Raw genomic sequence first — 25,595 nt, forward strand, 5'->3', positions numbered from 1 at the left:
CATAGTTGAAAACATCTTTCATGTTTATCTTGGAAATACTCGCAGTTGGTTCAGAATGTTCACACGTGCTTTCAATATGGTCACGCTTGCATTCACGATGCTCATAGTTGCCGACATTTTTGTTCATAATGCCGACCCAATGCTCAGAGTTGCCGTCAAAACGCTCATTGTTTTCGACTTTTCGTTCATAATTGCGGATATAGGGTTCACAATTGAAAACATAGTTTTTAATGTTTACCTTCAAAATACTCGCTGTTGGCGTCTCAATGTTCGCACGTGTTTTCAAAGTGCTCACACTCATTTTCACGATGCTCATGGTTGCCGACGTTTTGTTCATAATTGCCGACCCAGGGCTCACAGTTGCCGTGAAAACGCTCATAATTGCCGACTTTTCGTTCATAATTGCGGACATAGAGCTCACAGTTGCCGTCAGATCGTTCACATACCAACGGTACGTTGTATATTTTTATGTTTTTGGGCAATGAGTATTTCTTTATATGTACCAACCATAGGTGTCCAAACTCGCGAGCCCGGCGCTCGTGAGCTCGGCACTCGCACTCAACCGGGCTCGCGCTCAATAATTGAGCCCGAGCCCGAGTGAGCACGAGCCCAGGTGAGACAGGTGAGCGTGAGCCCAAGCGAGCGCGAGCCCAGTTGAAAAAAGTGAGCGCGAGCCCGAGTGAGCGCGAGCCCACTTGAGATTTGTGAGCGCGAGCCGGAGTGAGCGCGAGCCCAGTTGAAAAAAATGAGCGCGAGCTCAAGTGAGCGCGAGCCCAGTTGAAAAAAGTGAGCGCGAGCCCAAGTGAGCGCGAGCTCTGTTGGGAAAACTGAGCGCGAGCGCGGATGAGCGCGAATCCAGTAGAGAGAAGTGAGCGCGAGCCCGAGTGAGCGCGAGCCCAGTTACGATTAGTGAGCGCGAGTGCGACCGAGCGCGAGTGCAGTTAAGATTACTGAGCGCGAGCCCAAGTGAGCGCGATCACAGTTGAGAGAAGTGAGTGTGATCGCGAGCCAGCACTCGCTTCGCGCTTACGTGGACTCATTTGCTTCAGAGACAAGAGCATAAGAAACGCATCCCATATACAGCATTGAAAAGGAAGATTGAAGAAACTTTACAAAACGAAGGAAAAGCATATTTTTGACGATGTCTGAGCCAGAGATTGGCACCCTCACTCATTTTTGCTCTCAAGGGGGCCACCCTCACCCTCGCTTACCCTCATTTTGGTAGGTAAGTGTGAGTGAGAGTTAGCAAAAATGCCCATCTCTGCTTCGTAAGCTCTGAATGAGACGTAGCGTTTTCAAAATTCTCCCATCATTCCGAAAGATGCAAATATCATATGATGCTTGTATTTTATGGTTGAAGGTACAGAGCATAGAGGGAAGTGAGACAATTCTTGGAAATTGCTATCTATTGTTACACAGCAGCAGGATTTTTGCACATGGGTTTGTTGTCCATATCGAAGGATAGTATGAATTAATGTATATAACTAGATTTCAGTGGAAGTTTTTTTTTATTTTTATTATTATTTATTTATTTTTAAAGAATTTGAAACAATGCTATAAGCAATGAATAAAACTACAACAGCTTACAACTTTTCTTTTCTTCTTCTTGGCCAAAAACTATATGAATACTCAGTATAACACATTTAAATTACGACAAAATATTTACAATCATGCATGTGCGCCTTCCTTACACCGTGTCCTGGGTTGGAGTCCTGATGAAGAGAGCCTTGAAATTTGATCGTATTGCGGTGCTTATGGTTCTACCTTAAATTGAAGGTCACCGTGTCATATAGCCTTTGTACTCAAAGGCATGCTTTGAACGAGTGCAAGAAACAATTTTCTCTGCTAGTGTAGTGGCTAGCGCGTATTTTCTTTGTTGTACGTGGTTCCAGGTTTGATTCAGGGTAGGAGAGCAGAAAGTTTAATTTTACATCATCATTCACTTTCATTAATCATTCATCTCCTTCAACCGAAAGACCTTAGTGGTTTGACGTTAAATTATGATTTTTTCGTTTTTTTCTTTCTTTAATGGGTAATCGAATATGGTTTAGTCTTTGAACTGTGTACACGGAAGAATAAGAGTTTATTCAAAATACTTGAAATGTATATTTGACGTGCAATTTATTTGTTTTCAAAATTTCTGGTAGGTTCAATAGTTCTATTCATTTCTAACAGTTAGCATAAGGTTCTACGGAGATCTATTGTTCTATTAGACTAAACTTGAGCTTAAATGTCATCTGGACTCTCAACAATCAGTATAGCGACTCTTAAAAATGTGTATTCAACATGAATGTAGGTCGTTCTCGATTATTTATACGTCACCCTTCTATCCACCGCTAGGGAGACCGGAGATATCTTGCCCCTACAATATTATTGTGATTGTATATCATATGTGTATCAAGCTTCGTTGAAATTGCTCCAAGCGTTCTAGAATTAAACTTGAACATACGTAACATATTCTAATGATGATACCGAGACCGAGATTACTCTAAGTATCATGTTTTTCCTCTTTAAATTTCGAGATTAGACAGACTTTAGTAAATCGAAACTAGACCGAGATTCAACATATCGATCGAGACTTACTTGAGAGTCCTAAACAAAACCGTGAACGAGAGACAGTTAAGGATGGGCACGAGCGAGTTCGAGCGAGTTTTCATTGAAACTCAACTCGGCTCGAAACAGACATCTTTGAGCTCGACTCGAAAACTCGGATCGAAATTTTCCTCCAACTCGGCTCGAAACTCGACTCGAATTTGAGTCGAGTCGAGCCAAATCGAGCCCAATGTTGTGTGTAGTTTCAAATACTTTCTTCAGATATTTTACATAGACAATATAATTATTATCAATGATACTTACTGCTACTACAAATTATTATTATTATTATTATTATTATTATTATTATTATTATTATTATTATTATTATTATTATTATTATCATTATTATTATTATTATTATTACAACACCGTGTATATACATGAAAGATAGGCGATTTGTATCTAAATACTAAAAGCGAGTTGACTGTTGACTTCGGTAGTCGTGAAGTCTAGGAGGGGAGGCATTATTCACGAGGTTCTGGGTCTGATTTCTGGAGGAGCAAGTATTTGGGCTCGAACCAAAAATCGTTACAAGTTAGAGAGCGCCGGCCAAACATGTTCAAAACTGCTCGGCTCTGGTTTAGGGTTCTGAACGGCTCGAGCGGGTCGGCTCACAGCTCATTCACTATCGAGTCTAGCCGACAGCTCACTCAACAGAGCCGGCTCGAGGCGAAACAAACTGAGATGATGGCTCACCCCAACCGAGCCTGCTCGAGCTGTTTGCTCAGTTGAACCGAACTGAGCCGGTTAACATCACTACTCGGGTTGGGCTTCTGCATCTGCTCAAAACCTCAAACGTGCAGGTCTCAGCCTTGGTAGTAAGAACTATAGTATAAGGTCTACTTATATTGGTGCTCACGACATTTGAGGCTGTGGCGTTATAAAAATTCATTGTCGTTTTGTTAATCGAGACGAGACGACATGCGAGCAATATCCCACCTCGTGAGCAACACTAAAAATATTCCACAATAGTGCTTAAATTTTTCGTAGCTAGGGATGCACGCGAGACGCGAGAAGTCTCGTCTTGTCTCGCGTCTCGTCTCGCATTTGCGAGACGAGAGTGAATATTTTAAGCGAGACGAGACTAAACCATGCGAGACGAGACTCTAGACGAGACAAGGTTAAGTTTCGCACGAGAAGTCTCGCAACATTTATGAATTACATTTAATTGTATATTTAGTGATTTTACATTTATTGAGTTTTCTAAGTTGAGCGTTAATGCCTCCAGGAACAAAAAAGTGATTGGGGCAATAGACATTTTATGAGATTTATTATTATTCAAGGTTGATTTCAGAATAAAATCCTTCTTTAGATTCTAAACATCATTAAAAAAGAAAAGCTTTGTAAATTAGAAATTTATTACAGCACCGATTTAGGACTTTATTTTGCGACACAAACACATACACGCGGGCGCGCACGAATACATGAACTTCTGTTTTTGATCTGAAAAACGAATAAGACTCCCTATTGCTGCGAAATGTGATATTTCTGTTGTTTCTGTCTTTTTCACATTACTACTAGCGATTAATGTTGGGTGAAATCCCCTCTCGTCAAAGTTTATCCCCAGCCCGGCTCGCAGAAATAACATGATATTTTTACATGGGATAAGTATTTTCTTTCTATATATTTATCAAAAACATCCCCCTCTAGTTCGGAAGTTTAATTCAAACACTGGTTTGGTAGGATGGCCCTATAGGTTTGTGGGAGTTACACTTACTTTAAAAAAAAAAATTAATAACCTCTCATTTGAGTAACACGAGCACTGGCGCCTAGTCTGTCAGACCCAACATTTCCTTTTCTCCGGATAGAATGCCTCTCAGCAAGCGATAAAATGCGGTCTACAACTGAGGTGTTGAAGTAGGAAGTTACAGGAAACCGCGTTCTTGTAAGGTCAGCATTTTACTTAGCTCAGGATCAAAATAAATGTGGTCTGTGTCTGTGTGGCTTGACGTGCTGTCGGGTTAACCAAAACTTTTCAGGTTTTGATATTCTGGCAACACTGCAGTTAGTTCAACTGTATGATCTGGAAATTGATCCAGAAAGCTTTTTTCGTATCAAGTATAGTTTGCTGGATATTTTGATTCTCACAATTGTTAACATATTGCGTTATCCACAACTCCGTTGACACAAGTAACGTTATTCCGTGGGGGTTGGTGTAAAGGGAGATAGGTGAAAATAGATGGCAGCACTGTTCTCCTACACAAGTAACGTATTTTTATATTTTCTCTGCTGCTTCCACAAATTTAATGCTAGAGAGTTTAAACTTTCTGAAAAGAAAGTTCAAACCTATTCTAAGGGAACAATCCATGTCAATTTTGGACATTGTGACGTTAGAGCATTGCTCAGACTAGAAGCAGGCAAAGACAAGGTTGAAATCCGGTTAAATAAAGACGAAGAAATTTACATATAGACATAGTAAAAGGATCCGGGTTTGGTTCAATGAGTTCAGAAAAACATATACGGAAACGTTATATTGTTTATATCCTAATTACATTGGTAACTTTTTTTTCGGGGCAAAAATGTGCCCGCATGGCATACTGGAAAATATTACTGGAGAACTCTTAACTGCAAAACAATGTTAGATCCAGCAACAATTTATGCTGGTTTTGCTGTAAATTATGCTATTAATTTGACGAAAATTAATAGTCCAGCAATCAAATTCCAGCACAACTTTTATTTTAATTTGGAGCGGAGGGGATACAAGTTCGGATACCATGAACTCTAGGTTCCGTCTCCTTAGGATGTTATGAACATTCATCCCATGGAAACCAATGGCAAATCACCATGGATTCACCTTGCCAAGGGACTTTTAGGTCAAATACCTGCCTTCAGACAGAATATCACATCATCATTCATTAACAGCCATAGAATAACACATTGCAAAATTTTGACCCAGAATATATGCGAGACTGCGAGACCATGCGAGAAAGTCTCACGGGAGACGCGAGATGAGACTCAAAATTTTATGCGAGACGAGACTTCACATTTGCGAGACGAGGCGAGACGCGAGACGACCAATATTTGAGGCTGCGAGACGAGACGAGACTTTTCCATTTCTCGTCTCGTTTCGTCTCGCGGGCATCTCTATTCGTAGCTTTTACTTTCCAGTCTGATCAGGCTATGATTTCAAAACGAGTTAAAACGAGTTAAACGAGCTTGCCATTTATCAAACTCGACTCAACTCGAAACTCGACCTCAAAACAGTGACTCGGCTCGGAACTCGACTCGAGAAAATTACCTTTGACTCGACTCGAATTCGCTTCGAGTTTCGAGTCAAGTCGAGTTTTAGCTCGACTTGTGCCCATCCCTACAGACAGTTTTATATCGACACATGCCAAGACAAGACCAAGCGCAATCTCGAAAGTCTTGGTCTCGTGTCGAATAGTAACAGAAATTACTGAAATTACATGCCTTGCCCAAAATTTGTTTCATATTATGTTATATGTTAGATGATGGAACAATTGCCCTTGGATGGTCTAAGTCATAGACGTGTGCACGGGAGAGAGGGAGAAAATGCTTCCTCTAATAGTTTGGTACGTGAGTATAACGAAAATGTTTTAAACAGCACATAATTTTGAATTAGAATTCAATATATCTTATTCTCTTTCCAGTTTTTGAAATGACCGAAAAAGTACGTTGCCAAAATATTCCGAAACTTAGTTTTATAAAACAAACATATGTTTCAGTTTCCAAACATTTCTTTCCACTCAGCTTAGAAATTTTCCTTGAAAAGATATTTTATTTTATTTTATTTTATTACTGCAACTTCTCGTGTTGTACAAATTTTGTTCTGAAGCTGAGAATAAAATGCTAAGATTGGTAGAGATTTGAATTTCAGAATAAGGCAAGATCATGGGAAAAGGAAAATTATCAGATTAAACCAGAGTATTTGTTAAAATATCAAGATATAAATTGCATAGTTGGTTGGCTTGGAATCTAGCGTAGCTTTCAGCATCAAAGCTATACGAGATGTCGACCTACGGTTTAAGATGGAATGTAAGCTACCGTTATGCGTTGAAACTTTTTAATGATCTCCCACCAAGATTTAAACCTGGAACCCAATGCTTCAAAGACATGTGCTCTGGCTATTCAAGTATAATGTAATGCAAAGTGTTGGAATTGATTTATTGGGGTTTAATATTGGTTTTCGGTCCCGAGGATATCTCAAACAAATTTGCTGTTGCTCAGGCTCTTGCGACTATATCAGCGGGACCACATCAGACGCGAACTATAGCTTAACGTGGGATCCTAAGCACATAACCTGCCAGGAAACGAACCCGGGTCTACCACGCCAAAGGTACGTACGCTAACCGCTTTGTTAGGAAGGAGCTGCAAATATTGATCGAAACAAGACCGAGACTGATACGTTGTTTTTCGTATACAGATACATATATAAATATGGATGTAGGAATAAATTCAAAATGACAATATAACACCAACTAAATTATTTTCCAAGTTTGATTAAGATAAATAAGCTAGTTTTAGTCGTTTACTTTGTTTATACCTAGTTCAACAAAAGGGGAAAAATTTCGTGACAAAGTTTCCTATATGCTAATACTGTGGTGATAAATTTACCGATGACAAAATTACAGTGTAAAATTTTCCGGTGACGAAATTACCTATGTGCTAATATTTTGGTGACAAAATTACCAGTGACGAAATTACTGTGACAAAATTTTCGGTGACAAAATTACCTGTTCGGCAAATTGCCAAGAATGGAGGTGAAAAATGGCCCGCTTTAAGTAAATTTGGTGCAAGTTGTTCGATGTCAAGTTGTCATACACCCCTTAAATGGGCCTTTTATCTAGTTAATTTTGAAACCAGATACACGATCATTATGATAGCGCTAAATTTGGACAACATAATTCAAACCATCTTCGAGAGAAATATCTGTAAATAAACGTTTACGTGTGGACGCATAAGTTACATTTGTTCAGCTTAATAAAGCTTAGTTGATTGATTAAGTTTAACGAGGTTTATAAAAGGGAAACCTCTATATTAATTTGGAATCTGAATTAGATGACTTGCCAGTTCCCACTGGTGATCACACCACTTCTCCTGAACCCTAAGTCTTGTCTCGTCTTGTAGGCTATAAATTCTCGAAAACTTCTTTCTTGTCTGGATTCTCGAGGAATCACTTCTCGTCTCGTTTTGGGCCATTCCATCGTCACGGGCAGGACATTTACACTACATTTTTGACGCTTTAAAGTTGTATATTTCTAAAAATACAACATAAATTCTGCTAATTGTATGATACATGAGCAGTACAGACTTAGTAGTATATGTAGCTGATGTTCTCAGTATTTTTTTCTGTTTAGAGTAGAAAATATTAATTCCTAAACGTCTGTCACGGGCGGGGACAAAAAAGAGAAGTGGCTTTCGACACACCAACTGAATGTTACAAAACTCTGTGAATTCTTGGCTCAAAATCTTTTTATTGAAATGGAAATGTATAAATGATGAAATTTGTTACCAAACTACACTTAAGAGAAATTTGCCAAATATTTATATTAATAAAAAAAACTCAACTTTACTGTGTCACGGGCAGGACATATGGTTGTCACGGGCAGGACACCGTGTGAATCAACACACAAAATCTCAATAAGAATGATTTGAAAACTGAAATAAAATCGAAAATAAGTCAATTTCCGCTGTTCTGTTATATCATTGTGCACAAATAATGCTATTTCCTTTACTTGGGCTCGCTTTTATCACATAAAATAAAAATATATAGTACACTTATTTCTCACCACCTACACTTTAGGAAATGGTTTTATTTGCCCATTTACACCCACCTTGTAGGGAACTTCGTACAAAACACTGTCTAACAGTATATAAAATAGGTGCTGGTATCCAGTGCCGTAGAAAATCAGCGCCCGGGGCGAGAGTATACGACGGCGCCCTCGTAAATATGAGTGAGGTCGACAGACCAGCCGCAAAGCATCACATGGTTGGCGCCATGCGTAAGAAATTTTTTAAAAAATAAATCCTGCTTTTCCTTGATTTTGAGCACTATTTAATACTTTTTCCTTCCATTTTTATATATCTTTTATTTTTCCTCTTGAATTTTGCGCCCCCATACTTTGACGCCCGGGGCCTGCGCCCCGCTCGCCCCTTTCCCCCAACGCCACGACACTTCTGGTATCACAGGCATTATTTGATTGAAATGCATGTAAGACACATCTTCAACAGTCTTGAAAATTTTACTGCAATTGCTTACGGTCTTCATACGAATTTCTTTGACTTCTTCGTCCTCTTCCATTGGGCTATGTGCGATAGTTGCATGTCTATGCTTTCTTTTTCTGTTCACTAGAGAAAAATTCCATCAACAAAAATGTTCCTTGTGTTATATCTTCAACAGCTGGTCTAACACAAACCTTGTTAACATGCAAACCTAAGTCGTCGCTCAGGATAGCTTCATGGCTTTCGGAATCATCATTTTCAGAATCTGAATAAAAGTCTATTAGGAATTTAAAGATTTTACACGGATGAAGCTCTGATTAAAAAGTTCGACGAACTACTCAATTTTCGCTGTCAAATTGCAGGAAAAAAAGGGTTTTGATTGGAGACATTCAATTGATAAGAGCATTTCCCGCCTTTTATTCAAATCGTCTTTTTATTTCAATTTCTGCAGATGATAGTAGTAAAACAGATATATTTTGAAACGAAGAGCTTAAAGCTGCTACGAAATCAGCAACACATTCTACAATTACTTTCTTTTGTTTCACAAAGTTCCATACTGGCCTTCTTGTACGTACTGCAATACCATCCACTTCTCCCTTGAAACGAACAAAAAGGTGACGCTAATAATAATATTTATATGACACTTTTTTTTTTTTTACGTTAAAACGTCATACTGACAGTAATAGATAATCCTCTATTTAAATAAATAATGTTCATGCTTAGAAAACTTTATTTTAGTACACATGGAATCATTGTCTATCATGAATAACCAATGTACACAAACTTTCCCACCAATGCCATGTCCACTGTCACGGGCAGGACAAGTTTTCAAATTGAAATAAATCGAAATATATTATTAGCATTAGTTCAAAATTTGGTAAATGTGAAGTACACATGCAAATTGTTACTTCTACTAAGTACGAACCACATTCTCAAATTTAGTAATTCAGTACAATAACTTTTGGTAGTTTTCTGTCACGGGCAGGACACTCAAGTTGACGTTTATATCTTTAATGATATTATAAACAATTTTTATCTTGTAAACACTTTTTCAACTGCAGTTTGTAGCAAAAAGAAGCATCTTGAATAGCTCGAAGTTACTTCAGCCAAACATGCACAAATTACCGTAAAATGTTGCCGATAACAAGAATAAAAAATTTCCTCGCAGCTGACATGTTACAAGTTCACAACTTAGATTTAAAATTTTACGTTAATTCTAAGTATAAATAAATTTTTCTTTGTGAAAATGTAAATTTCGTTCTATTTACTTCATATATATGTAAAAATTCATTGGTTTTGACAGTTTTCGAAAATTTGGGTTCAGGCTCACTTTCGCGTGGAATGGCCCTTTTGTAAATTTAAGTACAAAATGTATTCCCTTATCTAATAGTTCTCAGAATCCTTCTGCGTCAGGAGAGAAGTCCAAGAAGGGTGTAATCTAACATCGTATTTCTTATTGGAGTATATTGTGTAATGATTTGAGTATCTTGAAACGATCATAAATGCTCTTCATTGTGGCCGTATAATTACTTTTATAATTTATAGGTTTTATATACGGATCATTTAGCACTGAAATGATGTTTGAGATTTAAGACTTGGGTGAACTAGTGTTGGTCACGAGACTCGAAAAATTTATCGTCTCGTAGAGAAAATTGTAAGAGTGATAACGGTGACGAGGTTCAAAAAGTGTTGTTTTCAACAGTAACTTTCAACTTATTGTTCCTTATAATTATTAACATATAAAGAGATATATAAAATTTATATAAAGGATTGAGTTAGTAATTTGCACGAAATTAGTTTAGTGAATTTCGTTTAAAATTCCAGCAATAATATTCTTTGTAATAGGCCTATATGGTATATATTTCTTATGTGGAAAATTCTTTGATCCACTTTTTAAAATTTGAATACAATACGCACCACAGAAGACACCTGCACTAAATTCAAAGAAATCTCTGCAGCACAGGACGAAGGGTCATTCGCCGCTCCCCACTGGCAGACCATCGGAGAAATCTTTCACTGCCCCTCCCTCCCAGGAGTCCGTCCTGGATCAGGGCCTAGATTTCAATAACAGATTACCTGTAGGCGTTATAGCTGCAGATAAAAGGTTTTCTTCGGGTACCGTAAAGTGAATGCACAGAAACATTATGTTCGTTCTGATTGCTTTTTCAAGAAATGTACACCGTATATAGCTTCGTGAGTAGGTGATACTGTTTAAGACAAAGATCATCGAGTACCGTAAGACGGGGTTACTTTGCAGCAGATGTAATGAATTTTAAAGAAAATCGCATCTAACTTATAAACGTAATGATTTAGGACATTATATTTTAAACATATAATAGCTAGATATATAAGGAAAACATTCGTGCAAGTGTATTTGTAAACATTCACTAAGACCGTGATTACTATAATATAAACTTTGGTGCAAAGTAACATCATAGGTCAGGATACTTTGCACCACATACAAAAAATATGTTGAACATAGGAACATAATGTTTCTGTGCAACGTTTTCCCTTCAGTATTTATACATTTCACTTCCTACACAAAACTGCATGCAATCTACAAATATTGATATTAGAATCATGGTACTGGTATCAGTACTTAGTGTGATTTATCGATATTTGTAAAGAAAATTGTGTATTTTCTGGACCGGTACAGGAACCACATTCTGATAGTTTAGCATATATCCAACAAAAATGTCCTCAGGAACGAAAAAAAAATCCCCGTGAACTGATTTCCCTTTGTAGCTTTTTGTGCCCAAGAATATCATCCAACCGTAATCATTGGAAGGTTTACGGGATTCGGGGCTTTTAGCTGAAGCCTAGCCAAATTTCAGGATTTCTTTTTTTAAAAAATAATGTTAGTAATTCCTATGTGTGTAAGCTTCAAGCCCCCCAAAACGTTTAGCGATTAAAAAAAAAAAAAGAAAAAGCTAAGCCTTACTGAGTGAAGCGAAGAAGCGGATCCGCCATTGTTCGCAATTTATTTTCCAACAAAAAATTAATTCCAGTATCTACCTTTATAGGATATTTAGCTAAAATTAGAAAGTAGGAGGTGCCAGTAGTAATAATTTCCTCTCTAAGCTATATTTTGGACCGGTGGAAAGTAACCCCTGATTAAAGTCTGAAGCCGCCTACTCCCAGTTTTATCTTTTCTATGTAAACTTTGAGTATTTCTTGCGAAGATTGTTCGCCAAAATACATCCCCAGGAGGAAAGTACAGAATAGAAGACTTTCGCAAGTATAAAAATTACATATGTTAATTAGTCTTGTTGCATTGTATGTTCTAAATAAAAGAAAGTTGCATTGTATGTTCTAAATAAAAGGAAATTAAATCTTCGAATTTTACGTTCCACGCTTATAGGCTACTGTGTAGGGTACAGAAGAGGGCGACGATGACATGAACGAAAAGGAGTAGTGATGAGCAAATGCAAGACTAAGACCAAGACCCAGGTGGTCTTGGTCTTGCACACCCAGTCTTGGTCTTGGTCTTGCACTGGCACACTTGATCTTGGTCTTGGTCTTGGTCTTGCATCGGGATTCCTGGTCTTGGTCTTGGTGAAAACTCTTGCAAAAACTGGAAGACCAAGACTCTTGCGCTCATCACTAAAGAGGAGGAATGTAAAAATAGTAGGAGGAAACGGACAATCCGAGAAAACTCACGCACACGGTGTTTGTCAACCACAAAACCCATTTTGCACAAGCTGGGATCGAACCAGAGACTCCACTCGCAAGAGATGATCCCTCTACTACTGACTCACCGCGATCTAAATAAAGTTTTGATATAATCAGTGAGAGATTGATTATTCTTTCTTGCCTTGTTAAATATTGGCCACTTCTTTGTCCAAATATGTCTATTTCTTTATTCTTTTTCTCAACAACACAACATTGATAGTACCTGCATTTAAAATCATTGCTTTCGATCGATCCTCTCTGAAAACAAAGAAACAATGGAAAGCAACTGCATTCCTCAGTTTACACGCGTAAATTCACGCACAGTGTATGAGCTCCGTCACTCGAGTAAAGTCACATCGTTAGTTTACGTGCAAAATTTACATGCGTAAACTCACGGTAGTGTATGCTGAACTTATGCTACAGACAGATGTTTGCTTCATTGACAAGAAGATAAGGAATGTATTCCAAGTACAGAATTCCTTGTGATGCAAAATTACATCCACTTTGCAAAACGAAGATGAAGCGCATTCTGTACTATTTGTAATGTTATATTAATCCACTTGAAGAGTGTTTGACATTTGAAGCTTTTTCAAACGTCTTTAGAAATTAGAAAGGTTTTTTTTTCATAGATTTTTATGAGTGCTTTTTGAGGCTGGCACTTGCTTTTGTTGTTTTAGTAACAAATGCCATGCCCCCTTTATTATTATTATTATTATTATTATTATTATTATTATTATTATTATTATTATTATTATTATTATTATTATTATTATTATTATTATTATTATTATTTTAGATTAAGGTCATAGAGTAAGGAAACCTCTTGAACTTCCAAGGTAGGAAATTTATATAGTAACAACTAATGAAACTGTGCGTTCATAGAAAACTCGAGCGACTTTTCCGCAAACCCGAACATAGCAATAGAGGTAATTGGTTTTGCTCACATTCAGCATAAAAAAGAAAAATTAAAACATTGATAGTAATATCCCACTTAATATTTTTAGAAAAAAGGAAAAAAAGGAAAATAAAATGTCATAATAAATTGTCAGCACATTCAGTTGCGAAACCATCTGATGCCAAGCATTTTATTTAATTGAATATATACCAGCAAAACATACTATTGTCGTTTCGATCACTGCTATATATTATCGTTTTTGTTCCAATGCCGATCAACGTTGAAAGGACAGACGGACGGACATAACCTTTTTATACGACTTTTGATATTTATGCATAGTATAGTTTGGATGTCTAAAATTGTTAACCAGGAAATTGCAAACCTGAGTAGTGGTTCGGATCCCACTAAGGTCCCGTCTCACATACATATATCGTCAGTGCTGAAAAGAGAAGTTAAACTTTCAATCGGACTAAGAAACAGAACATAAAAGTCTAACTTGAACGGAAATACATTTGTATACTTGTATAAACTATTCCCAATGATCAGTATTAAGAAAATTAAAGAAGGAATATAACCTGCGAGATGGAACCAGTATTTTAAAAACGAACTAGTTAGTGATTTCCTGTTATTTTTAATGCGTGACAAGGAATCACTTAGGAAAACTCTTATCTAAAGATAACGAGAGGTGTTGGGTCCACGGCTGAGTGGACACCTGCAAAATTCCTTATCTGATTTCTTCCAAAGACATTTCTCGGTTGGATGAGCACAGGGAAGACTTTTTGCTCTCTTATTGAAGATTGAAATGTATGTATGATAACATGTCCCCCATTCAGGTAAACTAAACCCACTATAAAGTTTCAAAAATATATAAATAATAGTTTAACTTATTTTCGTCACCCTGAAAACTGGGGGGCCCCGGCCTAGATCCGCACTACCAGAATCTCAAGTCAACACAACCACTGAGTCCAAGGCTAATCTGTAGGAATTATTATTATTATTATTATTATTATTATTATTATTATTATTATTATTATTATTATTATTATTATTATTATTATTATTATTATAGTATTTCGGGTTTATTCTTTTGTTTTAAGCGTTCCGACTATTGGCTCAAGTCTCTTTAAAGCACTGCTCTACACCCAGTATTTAAAGAACTATTCAAGAAATTACAACCATAGAAGTGTTAAAGATAATTATAAAATATATAAAGTACGGTATAATTATCAAATATCACATCATGAAATCTCTCTTGCTTTGCGAAAGTACATAAAGGTATTATTACTAAATATATAATATTACAGAAATATTTGATAGTGTATATTTCAATTTTGGGGCACCAAAATTTATAGAATTACAAGCTCATTTGCCCAGTGTTACTCGGACATTTATTTCTCCCAATCTTGTATTACATAGAAAAAAATAATTTATATTGATTTGGACTCTTTAATCAACGACGTATGGATTCGACACTTCGGTAATATCGGTCGTTTTTGATTTATTTTTACATGTGATCTTTTCCCATATATTGTATATAACAAGTTTGGTTAAAATTACTCAAGGTGTTCTGGGCTAGAACATAACCACATACACAAACACACTCCACACACACACACACACACACACACACACACATATATATATATATATATATATATATATATATATATATATATATATATATATGTGTGTGTGTGTGTGTGTGTGTGGAGTGTGTTTGTGTATGTGGTTATGTTCTAGCCCAGAACACCTGGAGTATATATATATATATATATGTGTGTGTGTGTGTGTGTGTGTGTGTAAAACACACATATCCATATTATCGCAGCCATTCTCTACTCTTTCCTGGCAACACTTGCTTCCTCCCCCAACACCCATCCGGCAGTTTGCCGCGTATATGTGAAGAGCGTCATTGCTTGCAATGTCCCGCTTGGCTATACACGGCGATCTGCCGCGCCGGATTCTAGCAGGGAGATGCGGCTGTTTTTGCTCGCCGGATAAATGTCCGGCGACCGCCGCACATATGTGAAAAGCTCCATTGCTTGCAATGTCTTTCTACCTTGTCCGGCAATTCCCCAGAAACGGATCCGGCAAATCGCCGGATAATGTGAAAAGGCGGTTAGTGTCCTTTTTTAGCAGCAAGGCTATATGAGACGTGGACCTATAGTTTATGCTGGAATCTCATCCACCGCAATTGTTCAAAGTTTAAAGGTGCTCTGACTAGGAATCGAACTCGGGAGTCCCAGAAAAAAAAGAAAAAAGAAAGAAAGAAATAGGCAAATAAGAAACATTTAGACTTTCCTTAGTTGTATAGTTGTGAATGTGAGAGGTGAAATCTGCTTCGAAGGAGAATTTTTCGTTTCAAGCAATAAAAGATGTAACTAAAGCAAATGGAAACATATGTTCGATACTGAAGTTTCAAAAATCGTTATCTTTGTTCTACGAAGTATTTTGCTGAGCCCAAACTCTTGGACCTTCCTCCACGTTAACTGTCATGTGAAAAGAGTGATCGTTTTTTGGAGCTATTGAAAGAAGAATATTATATTTCAACTCTGAGTAAACATTGGCAAATTGTTATTGCATATATGTGGAGAAAACAAATTTATTTAAAGGAAGAAAAACGTATAAATATGTCTGGAAGTTTCCTTTAAATAGCCTTATGTAGCTATTGAGAAGTGAAACATGGTTGGTGGACAGAAACTTTTCAATGGCTCCTTAAAAAAAAATAGCCCTATATGTTACGGTATTTGAGCAGTACGGTGTCACAGGGACTTTTTACCCCTGGAAAGTTTTACCCCCTGGAAATCTTTACCCCCTTGTCGGTTTCTGGTAACTTCAAAGGAAAAGTCAAAAGTCGCATTAAAAATTCATATAATTGAATGTGATCTCTCAGTGTATGCACTCACTTTGGTCAAGATGGCTTTATATCCGAAGATTTGGTAGGGGGGTAAAAATTTCCTAGGAAATTATTACCTCCCTGTGGGCTATTGGTTACTTCAAAGACAAACTCAAATGTTATTTTATAAATTGATACCACTCTGTAGTATCTCTTAACATACACAGTCACTTTGGCCAAGATGGCTTTAAATCCGAAGATTTGGTAGGGGGGTAAAAATTTCCTAGGAAATTATTACCTCCCTGTCGGCTATTGCTTACTTCAAAGACAAACTCAAATGTTATATTATAAATTGAAAGCACTCCGTAGTATCTCTTAACATACACATTCACTTTGGCGAAGATTGCTTTAAATCCGAAGATTTGGTAGGGGAGTAAAAATTTCCTAGGAAATTATTACCTCCCTGTCGGCTATTGGTTACTTCAAAGACAAACTCAAATGTTATATTATAAATTGATACCACTCTATAGTATCTCTTAACATACACAGTCACTTTGGCCAAGATGGCTTTAAATCCGAAGATTTGGTAGGGGGGTAAAAATTTCCTAGGAAATTATTACCTCCCTGTCGGCTATTGGTTACTTAAAAGACAAACTGAAATGTTACATTATAAATTGAAAGCACTCTGTAGTATCTCTTAACATACACAGTCACTTTGGCCAAGATGGCTTTAAATTCGAAGATTTGGTAGGGGGGTAAAAATTTCCTAGGAAATTATTACCTCCCTGTCGGCTATTGGTTACTTCAAAGACGAACTCAAATGTTATATTGTAAATTGAAAGCACTCCGTAGTATCTCTTAACATACACAGTCACTTTGGCCAAGATGGCTTTAAATCCGAAGATTTGGTAGGGGGTAAAAGTTTCCTAGGAAATTATTACCTCCCTGTCGGCTATTGGTTACTTCAAAGACAAACTCAAATGTTATATTTTAAATTGATACCACTCTATAGTATCTCTTAACATACACAGTCACTTTGGCTAAGATGGCTTTAAATCCGAAGATTTGGTAGGGGGGTAAAAATTTCCTAGCAAATTATTACCTCCCTGTCGGGTCTTGGTTACTTCAAAGACAATATCAATTGTTATATTGTAAATTGATTCTATTCCGTGTTATTTCTTAACAGACCCAATCACTCTGGGGAAGATTGCTTTATGTCCGAAAATTTGGCTTCATAACCCAAAATTTGATAGTTGGTAATGTTTTCCTAGGAAGTAATTGCTTTTCCAGTTTTGCACGTGATTTGCTGTCTGACGATGCTGTCTTAATAAAAAAAAATGAAATTAAATCTTTTAGTTTTACGTCCCACGATTATGCCAGTTAGGGTAAATCAGACGGTGATTGTGAGAAATGAATGAAATGGTGGAATGAAGAAAGTGGGAGGAAACGAGAGAATCCGGAGAAAACCCACGAGCACGGTGTGTGTCCACCAGAAATTCCACACGACGCGAGTTGGAATCGAACCAGTGACCCCAAGCACCTGAGGTGAACGCTCTACCACTGAGCCACAGCGTCCCCCAGGTGTCTTAAGATGGTTGCAGTGTCAAAGTGTTATTTTCTATTAATTGTTTTCATATTATATCAATGAAGTTTGTATAAGCTGCTCTTCAAGAGGAATAATTCTAATCTTACATCTTAGCGGCCTAGTATAAAAGGAGGAAGAAACTTTCCTTCGAAACACTCCACTTTTAAAAAATATTTCATAATTTCGTTCCTGGAAGCAGCTCTTGACTTATTTCACTAGTAGTCGAGATTTAAGGATTCAGTAGCGTCGAAAGGAATGTATTGATTTTGAAACTCGATTTGACTCTTTTGACAGTGTGGAACACGTGGGAAGAAAAATATATTGAGAATAAACAATCTTTTGAAACAAAAGTAAGTAAATCTAATTTTAAAGTATGTTATTTGCAACCGAGAAAGCAGATTTTGATTCCAAATTATTGCGTAGTTTGTAGTGTAAAATATTAGATATTAGTTGCCTTATAATCTTGATAACTGTTATTGTACAGTTTATAACATAAATGATTGAAAACGTAAAACACATCTTTCAATTAAAATCGTTATTGCAATTTATTCCTCTCTCTCTCCTTATATACACATGGTAGACAAATTATCATGATCATCCGCTATAACGGGTTTAGACAGAAATTCACAACAGTGTTGACAACCAAATATAAGTTTATATTTTTTCAAATGGCACTACGTCAGTTTATTACACATTTCAAACCAACATGGCAATTGTAAACTTAAAATGCCACTTTTATTAATCAGTGTTGCAAGCTAAAGATATTATGGTATCACAAACATCCGAAGTTTGGAAGCCTCTACCGCAGATAGCACAACAGAGATGCACAGAATAATGTACATCGAAAGAACTTTAGCGCTGAATGAAATGGTCATGGTATGACGTTTTTTGAATGAATAGAAACGAAGTTACAGGGGTTGAAAATTTTGAATTTTTTGAAAGATTTTATTTTTTAAAAAAATCTTAGGTAAATATTATATCTAGTTACATGTATGGTTTGCAATGAACGTACAATTTATTTTACCGTTTACAGCACTTCAATATCTCAAACCGTACCGGATATATAATCAAATCATTGATAAAGTTGTTAACACTGTTCAAAATGGCTAAGCTAGCTAGCGCGAGCTACCCACCAGAACAACGTACAAGGCTTGTAAAAAGAAGATTCTCAAGTCCTACCAGTTGGAAACTTATGCTTAGTCAGTACGTAGAATCTGAGACGTAAGATACCAAAAAGAAACTATTTTTGGAATTTCGAAATGGAATCGAAGGATACGGGTGAAAATTATCTTATAAAAACGTGTACATTTTCGGGCTCTATTTAACTCCAGTCATCTAATTTGGTATTTCAACATCTCATTAAAAATAAAAATAAGTTTAGCTTTCTTTATATATCATCTTCCTATGAACTTTCCGAAAATAAAACCATCCTTTATCGTCCACAAAGTGAGTGCGTATGTTAAGACATAAAACGATTTAACATCAATTTATAATGTATAAATTTACACTTATTCTTGAAGTAGCACAGAACCAATACAGGAGTATAAATTCCCTAGGGAAAAATCACCCCCTACAAATTTATGATATAAAAACATCTTACCGACAATCAGTGCGTCTGTTAAGAGACACCAGGGTATAATACCAATTTATAAAGTAACATTACATTTTGTTTTAGAAATAATTAAGAACGGATAAGGGGGGATAAATTCCCTATGAAAATATTACCCCCTCTCAAATTTTCGGATACAAAGCAATCTTGGCCAAAGTGAGTGCGTCTGTTAAGACATAACACGAAATACTATAAATTTATAATGCAACATTTAAATTGGTCTTGAAGTAATCAAAAACCGACAGAGCGTATAAATTTCTCAGGAAATTATTACCCTCCTATCAAATCTTAAGATATTAAGTCATCTTGACCAAAGTGAGTCCCTTCGTTAACAGATAACATGGAATGATAGCAATTTATAATCTAACATTTCAGCTTGTCTTTGAAGTAACCAATAACCGACAGGGAGGTAATAATTTCCTAGAAAATTTTTACCCCCATACCAAATCTTCAGATTTAAAGCCATCTTGACCAAAGTGACTGTGTCTGTTAAGAGATACTACAGAGTGGTATCAATTTATATAATAACATTTGAGTTTGTCTTTGAAGTAACCAATAGCCGACAGGGAGGTAATAATTTCCTAGGAAATTTTTACCCCCTTACCAAATCTTCGGATTTAAAGCCATCTTGGCCAAAGTCACACTGTCTGTTAAGAGATACCACAGAGTGGTATCATTTCATAATGTAACATTTGAGTTTGTCTTTGAAGTAACCAATAACCGACAGGGAGGTAATAATTTCCTAGGAAATTTTTACCCCCCTACCAAATCTTCGGATTTAAAGCCATCTTGCCCAAAGTAACTGTGTCTGTTAAGAGATATCACAGAGTGGTATCAATTTATAATGTAACATTTGAGTTTGTCTTTGAAGTAACCAATAGCCGACAGGGAGGTAATAATTTCCTAGGAAATTTTTACCCCCCTACCAAATCTTTGGATTTAAAGCCATCTTGGCCAAAGTCACTGTGTCTGTTAAGAGATACCACAGAGTGGTATCAATTTATAATGTAACATTTTAGTTTGTCTTTGAGGTAACCAATAACCGACAAGGAGGTAATAATTTCCTAGGAATTTTTTACCCCCCTACCAAATCTTCGGATTTAAAGCCATCTTGGCCAAAGTGACTGTGTATGTTAAGAGATACTACAGAGTGGTATCAATTTATAATCTAACATTTGAGTTTTTCTTTGAAGTAACCAATAGCCGACAGGGAGGTAATAATTTCCTAGGAAATTTTTACCCCCCTACCAAATCTTCGGATTTAAAGCCATCTTGGCCAAAGTCACTGTGTCTGTTAAGAGATACTACAGAGTGGTTTCAATTTATAATGTAACATTTCAGTTTGTCTTTGAAGTAACCAATAGCCGACAGGGAGGTAATAATTTCCTAGGAAACTTTTACCCCCCTTCCAAATCTTCGGATTTAAAGCCATCTTGGCCAAAGTCACTGTGTCTGTTAAGAGATACTACAGAGTGCTTTCAATTTATAATGTAACATTTCAGTTTGTCTTTGAAGTAACCAATAACCGACAGGGAGGTAATAATTTCCTAGGAAATTTTTACCCCCCTACCAAATCTTCGGATTTAAAGCCATCTTGGCCAAAGTGACTGTGTCTGTTAAGAGATAGTACAGAGTGGTTTCAATTTATAATATAACATTTGAGTTTGTCTTTGAAGTAACCAATAGCCGACAGGGAGGTAATAATTTCCTAGGAAATTTTTACCCCCCTACCAAATCTTCGGATTTAAAGCCATCTTGGCCAAAGTCACTGTGTCTGTTAAGAGATACTACAGAGTGCTTTCAATTTATAATATAACATTTGAGTTTGTCTTTGAAGTAACCAATAGCCGACAGGGAGGTAATAATTTCCTAGGAAATTTTTACCCCCTACCAAATCTTCGGATTTAAAGCCATCTTGGCCAAAGTGACTGTGTATGTTAAGAGATACTACAGAGTGCTTTCAATTTATAATGTAACATTTCAGTTTGTCTTTGAAGTAACCAATAGCAGACAGGGAGGTAATAATTTCCTAGGAAATTTTTACCCCCCTACCAAATCTTCGGATATAAAGCCATCTTGGCCAAAGTCACTGTGTCTGTTAAGAGATACTACAGAGTGCTTTCAATTTATAATATAACATTTGAGTTTGTCTTTGAAGTAACCAATAGCCGACAGGGAGGTAATAATTTCCTAGGAAATTTTTACCCCCCTACCAAATCTTCGGATTTAAAGCCATCTTGGCCAAAGTCACTGTGTCTGTTAAGAGATACTACAGAGTGCTTTCAATTTATAATATAACATTTGAGTTTGTCTTTGAAGTAACCAATAGCCGACAGGGAGGTAATAATTTCCTAGGAAATTTTTACCCCCCTACCAAATCTTCGGATTTAAAGCCATCTTGGCCAAAGTCACTGTGTCTGTTAAGAGATACTACAGAGTGGTTTCAATTTATAATATAACATTAGAGTTGGTCTTTGAAGTAACCAATAGCCGACAGGGAGGTAATAATTTCCTAGGAAACTTTTACCCCCCTACCAAATCTTCGGATTTAAAGCCATCTTGGCCAAAGTCACTGTGTCTGTTAAGAGATAGTACAGAGTGGTTTCAATTTATAATATAACATTTGAGTTTGTCTTTGAAGTAACCAATAGCCGACAGGGAGGTAATAATTTCCTAGGAAATTTTTACCCCCCTACCAAATCTTCGGATTTAAAGCCATCTTGGCCAAAGTCACTGTGTCTGTTAAGAGATACTACAGAGTGCTTTCAATTTATAATGTAACATTTCAGTTTGTCTTTGAAGTAACCAATAGCAGACAGGGAGGTAATAATTTCCTAGGAAATTTTTACCCCCCTACCACATCTTCGGATATAAAGCAATCTTCGCCAAAGTCAGTGTGTCTGTTAAGAGATACTACAGAGTGCTTTCAATTTATAATATAACATTTGAGTTTGTCTTTGAAGTAACCAATAGCCGACGGGGAGGTAATAATTTCCTAGGAAATTTTTACCCCCCTACCAAATCTTCGGATTTAAAGCCATCTTGGCCAAAGTCACTGTGTCTGTTAAGAGATACTACAGAGTGCTTTCAATTTATAATATAACATTTGAGTTTGTCTTTGAAGTAACCAATAGCCGACAGGGAGGTAATAATTTCCTAGGAAATTTTTACCCCCCTACCAAATCTTCGGATATAAAGCCATCTTGACCAAAGTGAGTGCATACACTGAGAGATCACATTCAATTATATGAATATTTAATGCGACTTTTGACTTTTCCTTTGAAGTTACCAGAAACCGACAAGGGGGTAAAGATTTCCAGGGGGTAAAACTTTCCAGGGGGTAAAAGTTTCCAGGGGTAAAAAATCCCTGTGACAACGGTACGCCCTAATGCAGAGTAAGACAAAATTCATATGAAGAACTGTTTCGTGCGGTTATGCATCAATGTAGTGAATTTAGTGAATATGCGGACCCTGTAACTGTAGTTATGGATTTCGAGATAGCGGAAATGCAGGCTGTAAAAACAACTTTTGGAAACAACTCGTGTCCACCATCCATGTTTCACTTCTCAATAGCTCCATAAGGCTATATTTAAAGGAAACTTCCAGAAATTTATACGTTTTCCTTCCTTTATATAAATGTGTTTTCTTTACATATATCCAATAACAATTTGCCAATGTTTACTCAGAGTTGAAATATAATATTCTTCTTTCAATAGTTCCTTGAGTAAACATTGGCAAATTGTTATTGGATATATGTAAAGAAAACATATTTATATAAAGGAAGGAAAACTATAAATTTCTGGAAGTTTCCTTTAAATATAGCCTTATGGAGCTATTGAGAAGTGAAACATGGATGATGGAAGGGAACTTTTCAATGGCTCCTAAAAAAACGTATATATATTATTTGAGATGAGACTTCCTTTACTAGGTGTACGCCCTAATGCAGAGCAAGACATAAAATTCATATGAAGAACTGTTTCGTGAGGTGGTGCATCAGTAAAGTGAATTTAGTGAATATTCGGACCCTGCAACTGTGGTTATTGGATTTCGGAAATGCAGGTTGTAAAAGAAACTTTTGGAAATTCAACTCGTGTACAGCGTTGCTTTTTTCACCTGACTCAGTCAACATAAAGGAAGGTCGAAAAGCTTGGGCTCACAGAACGGTAGAAGAGCAATGAACATTTTCGTCTATTTTGCGAGAAAATGAACTGATTGGCATTTCTTCCCATAGCACATGTGCGTCGATTAATACAAGAGTCTTTGGAGGAAGAGCGGGAATTTCTGGACTGTTCTGATCGTACTTACGTGTCCGACACGTATCGCCGTGTTAAAGCTCGGTCTGGGAATATTCGTTAGCGTAATGTGCCCCCTCTATATTTCGCAGACACTAGGAATGTTCACCAAGCCAGCTTGAACAGCAATTCTAGGACAAATAATATTTGTTAATCGTGGAACTAGAAGTTTCATCATCTGGTAGGAATGTCTCTATTTGGAAGTTTATTCATGAAATTCAACAAGTTGAAGCAACTTTTTCAATTGTGCTTCATAAAGATGCTGTGGGTCAACCACCGAAACGAAAAACTAGAAGAGTTTTTCGGATTTTGCAGAAAGAGTTCCAGACTTTGTGCTTAACCTATAACACTGGAACTAAATGTTTCCTATAATGTTATGAATAGTAGAAAATAAACATGTGAAACACTTATTGCATTGTAACAAGTTATATTTTGTTTGCTATTTTCTGTTCTGAAATTTTGATATTGGCAAAATTAATAGTGATATATAAATCCGTTAGCGGCCCATTTTGCCTGTGCTTTTAACATTTGCTGAAGCTGACATTATGTTCTTTCACTGCTTTTTTTTCTTGCGTCGAATATTCGAAACTTCGATTTCCAGATTCGAACACCAACTGAATTGTTTCCCAAGTTTGATTAAGATAAGGTTAGCTGTTTTGGTCGTTTACTTTGCCTCTGCTTAGTTCAACAAAGTGTAGAAGGCCGATGTCCTTCTCCTTCATCTGCATATCAAAATGCAGATGAGGGGCACATTTACATATTATTATGTAAATATATTAATTTGTGATAAAATTAATTGCTTGGTAATTAGTATGCATATTTGAATATTATCTAGTTATTATGAACAATAATGTTTAAACACCGAGCGTAGTACGGAAATATTAATACAATATTGTATTATATTGTATTTATTCATGTATGTTATTTCCTTTATAGGCTAATGATATTTGATTTTTTTGCGTGCATCTCATTACTGGGTCATTGTAGTGTATATATTATACATGGGGATGAAGGAAGATAGCTATTATAATATTCTACATTGGATTAATTAACGAAGAAATAAAGGCAGAGTCTATGGATTCATGCATTGAAGTTTGGAACTTTGGAAGACGAAGCTACGCTGACAGAGATTTTTTTTTCACGACTCTTCGTCGCCTGGAAAACTGTATGTGAGGTCTATCACAACTCACAGTTGCAGGAAATCACTATATGAGCGAGAGAATACGACTTATTAAATACAGGAAGGATCCTACTCACTTCCTCTAGTGAAGCAAAGCTGAATTGGATACATTGCTTACTGACGCACAACTCCCTTTGTTGAAAATGTTGTAAAAATTTTAGCGTCAACATGCTAGTTTTTAAATTTGTATAGGTGTGATTTTGTGAGTAGTGAGCTCGTAGCGTCCCTTCCGCCCCCCTTCACCCATGTCCAGTACTCCGTCAGCGAACGGGCCTAGAAAATTACCCAGAATGCACAGCAGTTTTGAAAATTTGTACTTTAATTTGATTCATTTTCTATGTAAAATATTAATATTAACGTATTACGCCCATTCGTTCTTGGAAATACCGTTCTAAACTCATGACTACTTTTGTCAACGTGTATCCCTTTCGTACAAGACATTTGGCTCTTGTAATTTTCAAAATTAATAATAACCAAAGATGTTTCCTCTCATTCTCTCCTACCAACATGGATGCGAATTGGTAGCAGACAGTTTGAAAGGCAGCCGCAGGAAAATAGGCTTCTTTCAAGTACTACAAGAGATGACAGTTTATTACAGTAATATAAATGTATTCTATGTATATTTTACTTTTATTCTGTATATAATATCATGTATTTCTATTATTCTAAGTGTTAGTTTCAAGTGAAAATAGTTATGTTGTTTTGAAAACTCCATGGACTTCTGTTTTCATCAGAAGATTCAAATGTT

Source organism: Thermobia domestica, chromosome 6 (assembly GCF_964235325.1).
Source record: "Thermobia domestica chromosome 6, izTheDome1.hap1.1, whole genome shotgun sequence".
NCBI lineage: Eukaryota > Metazoa > Arthropoda > Insecta > Zygentoma > Lepismatidae > Thermobia > Thermobia domestica.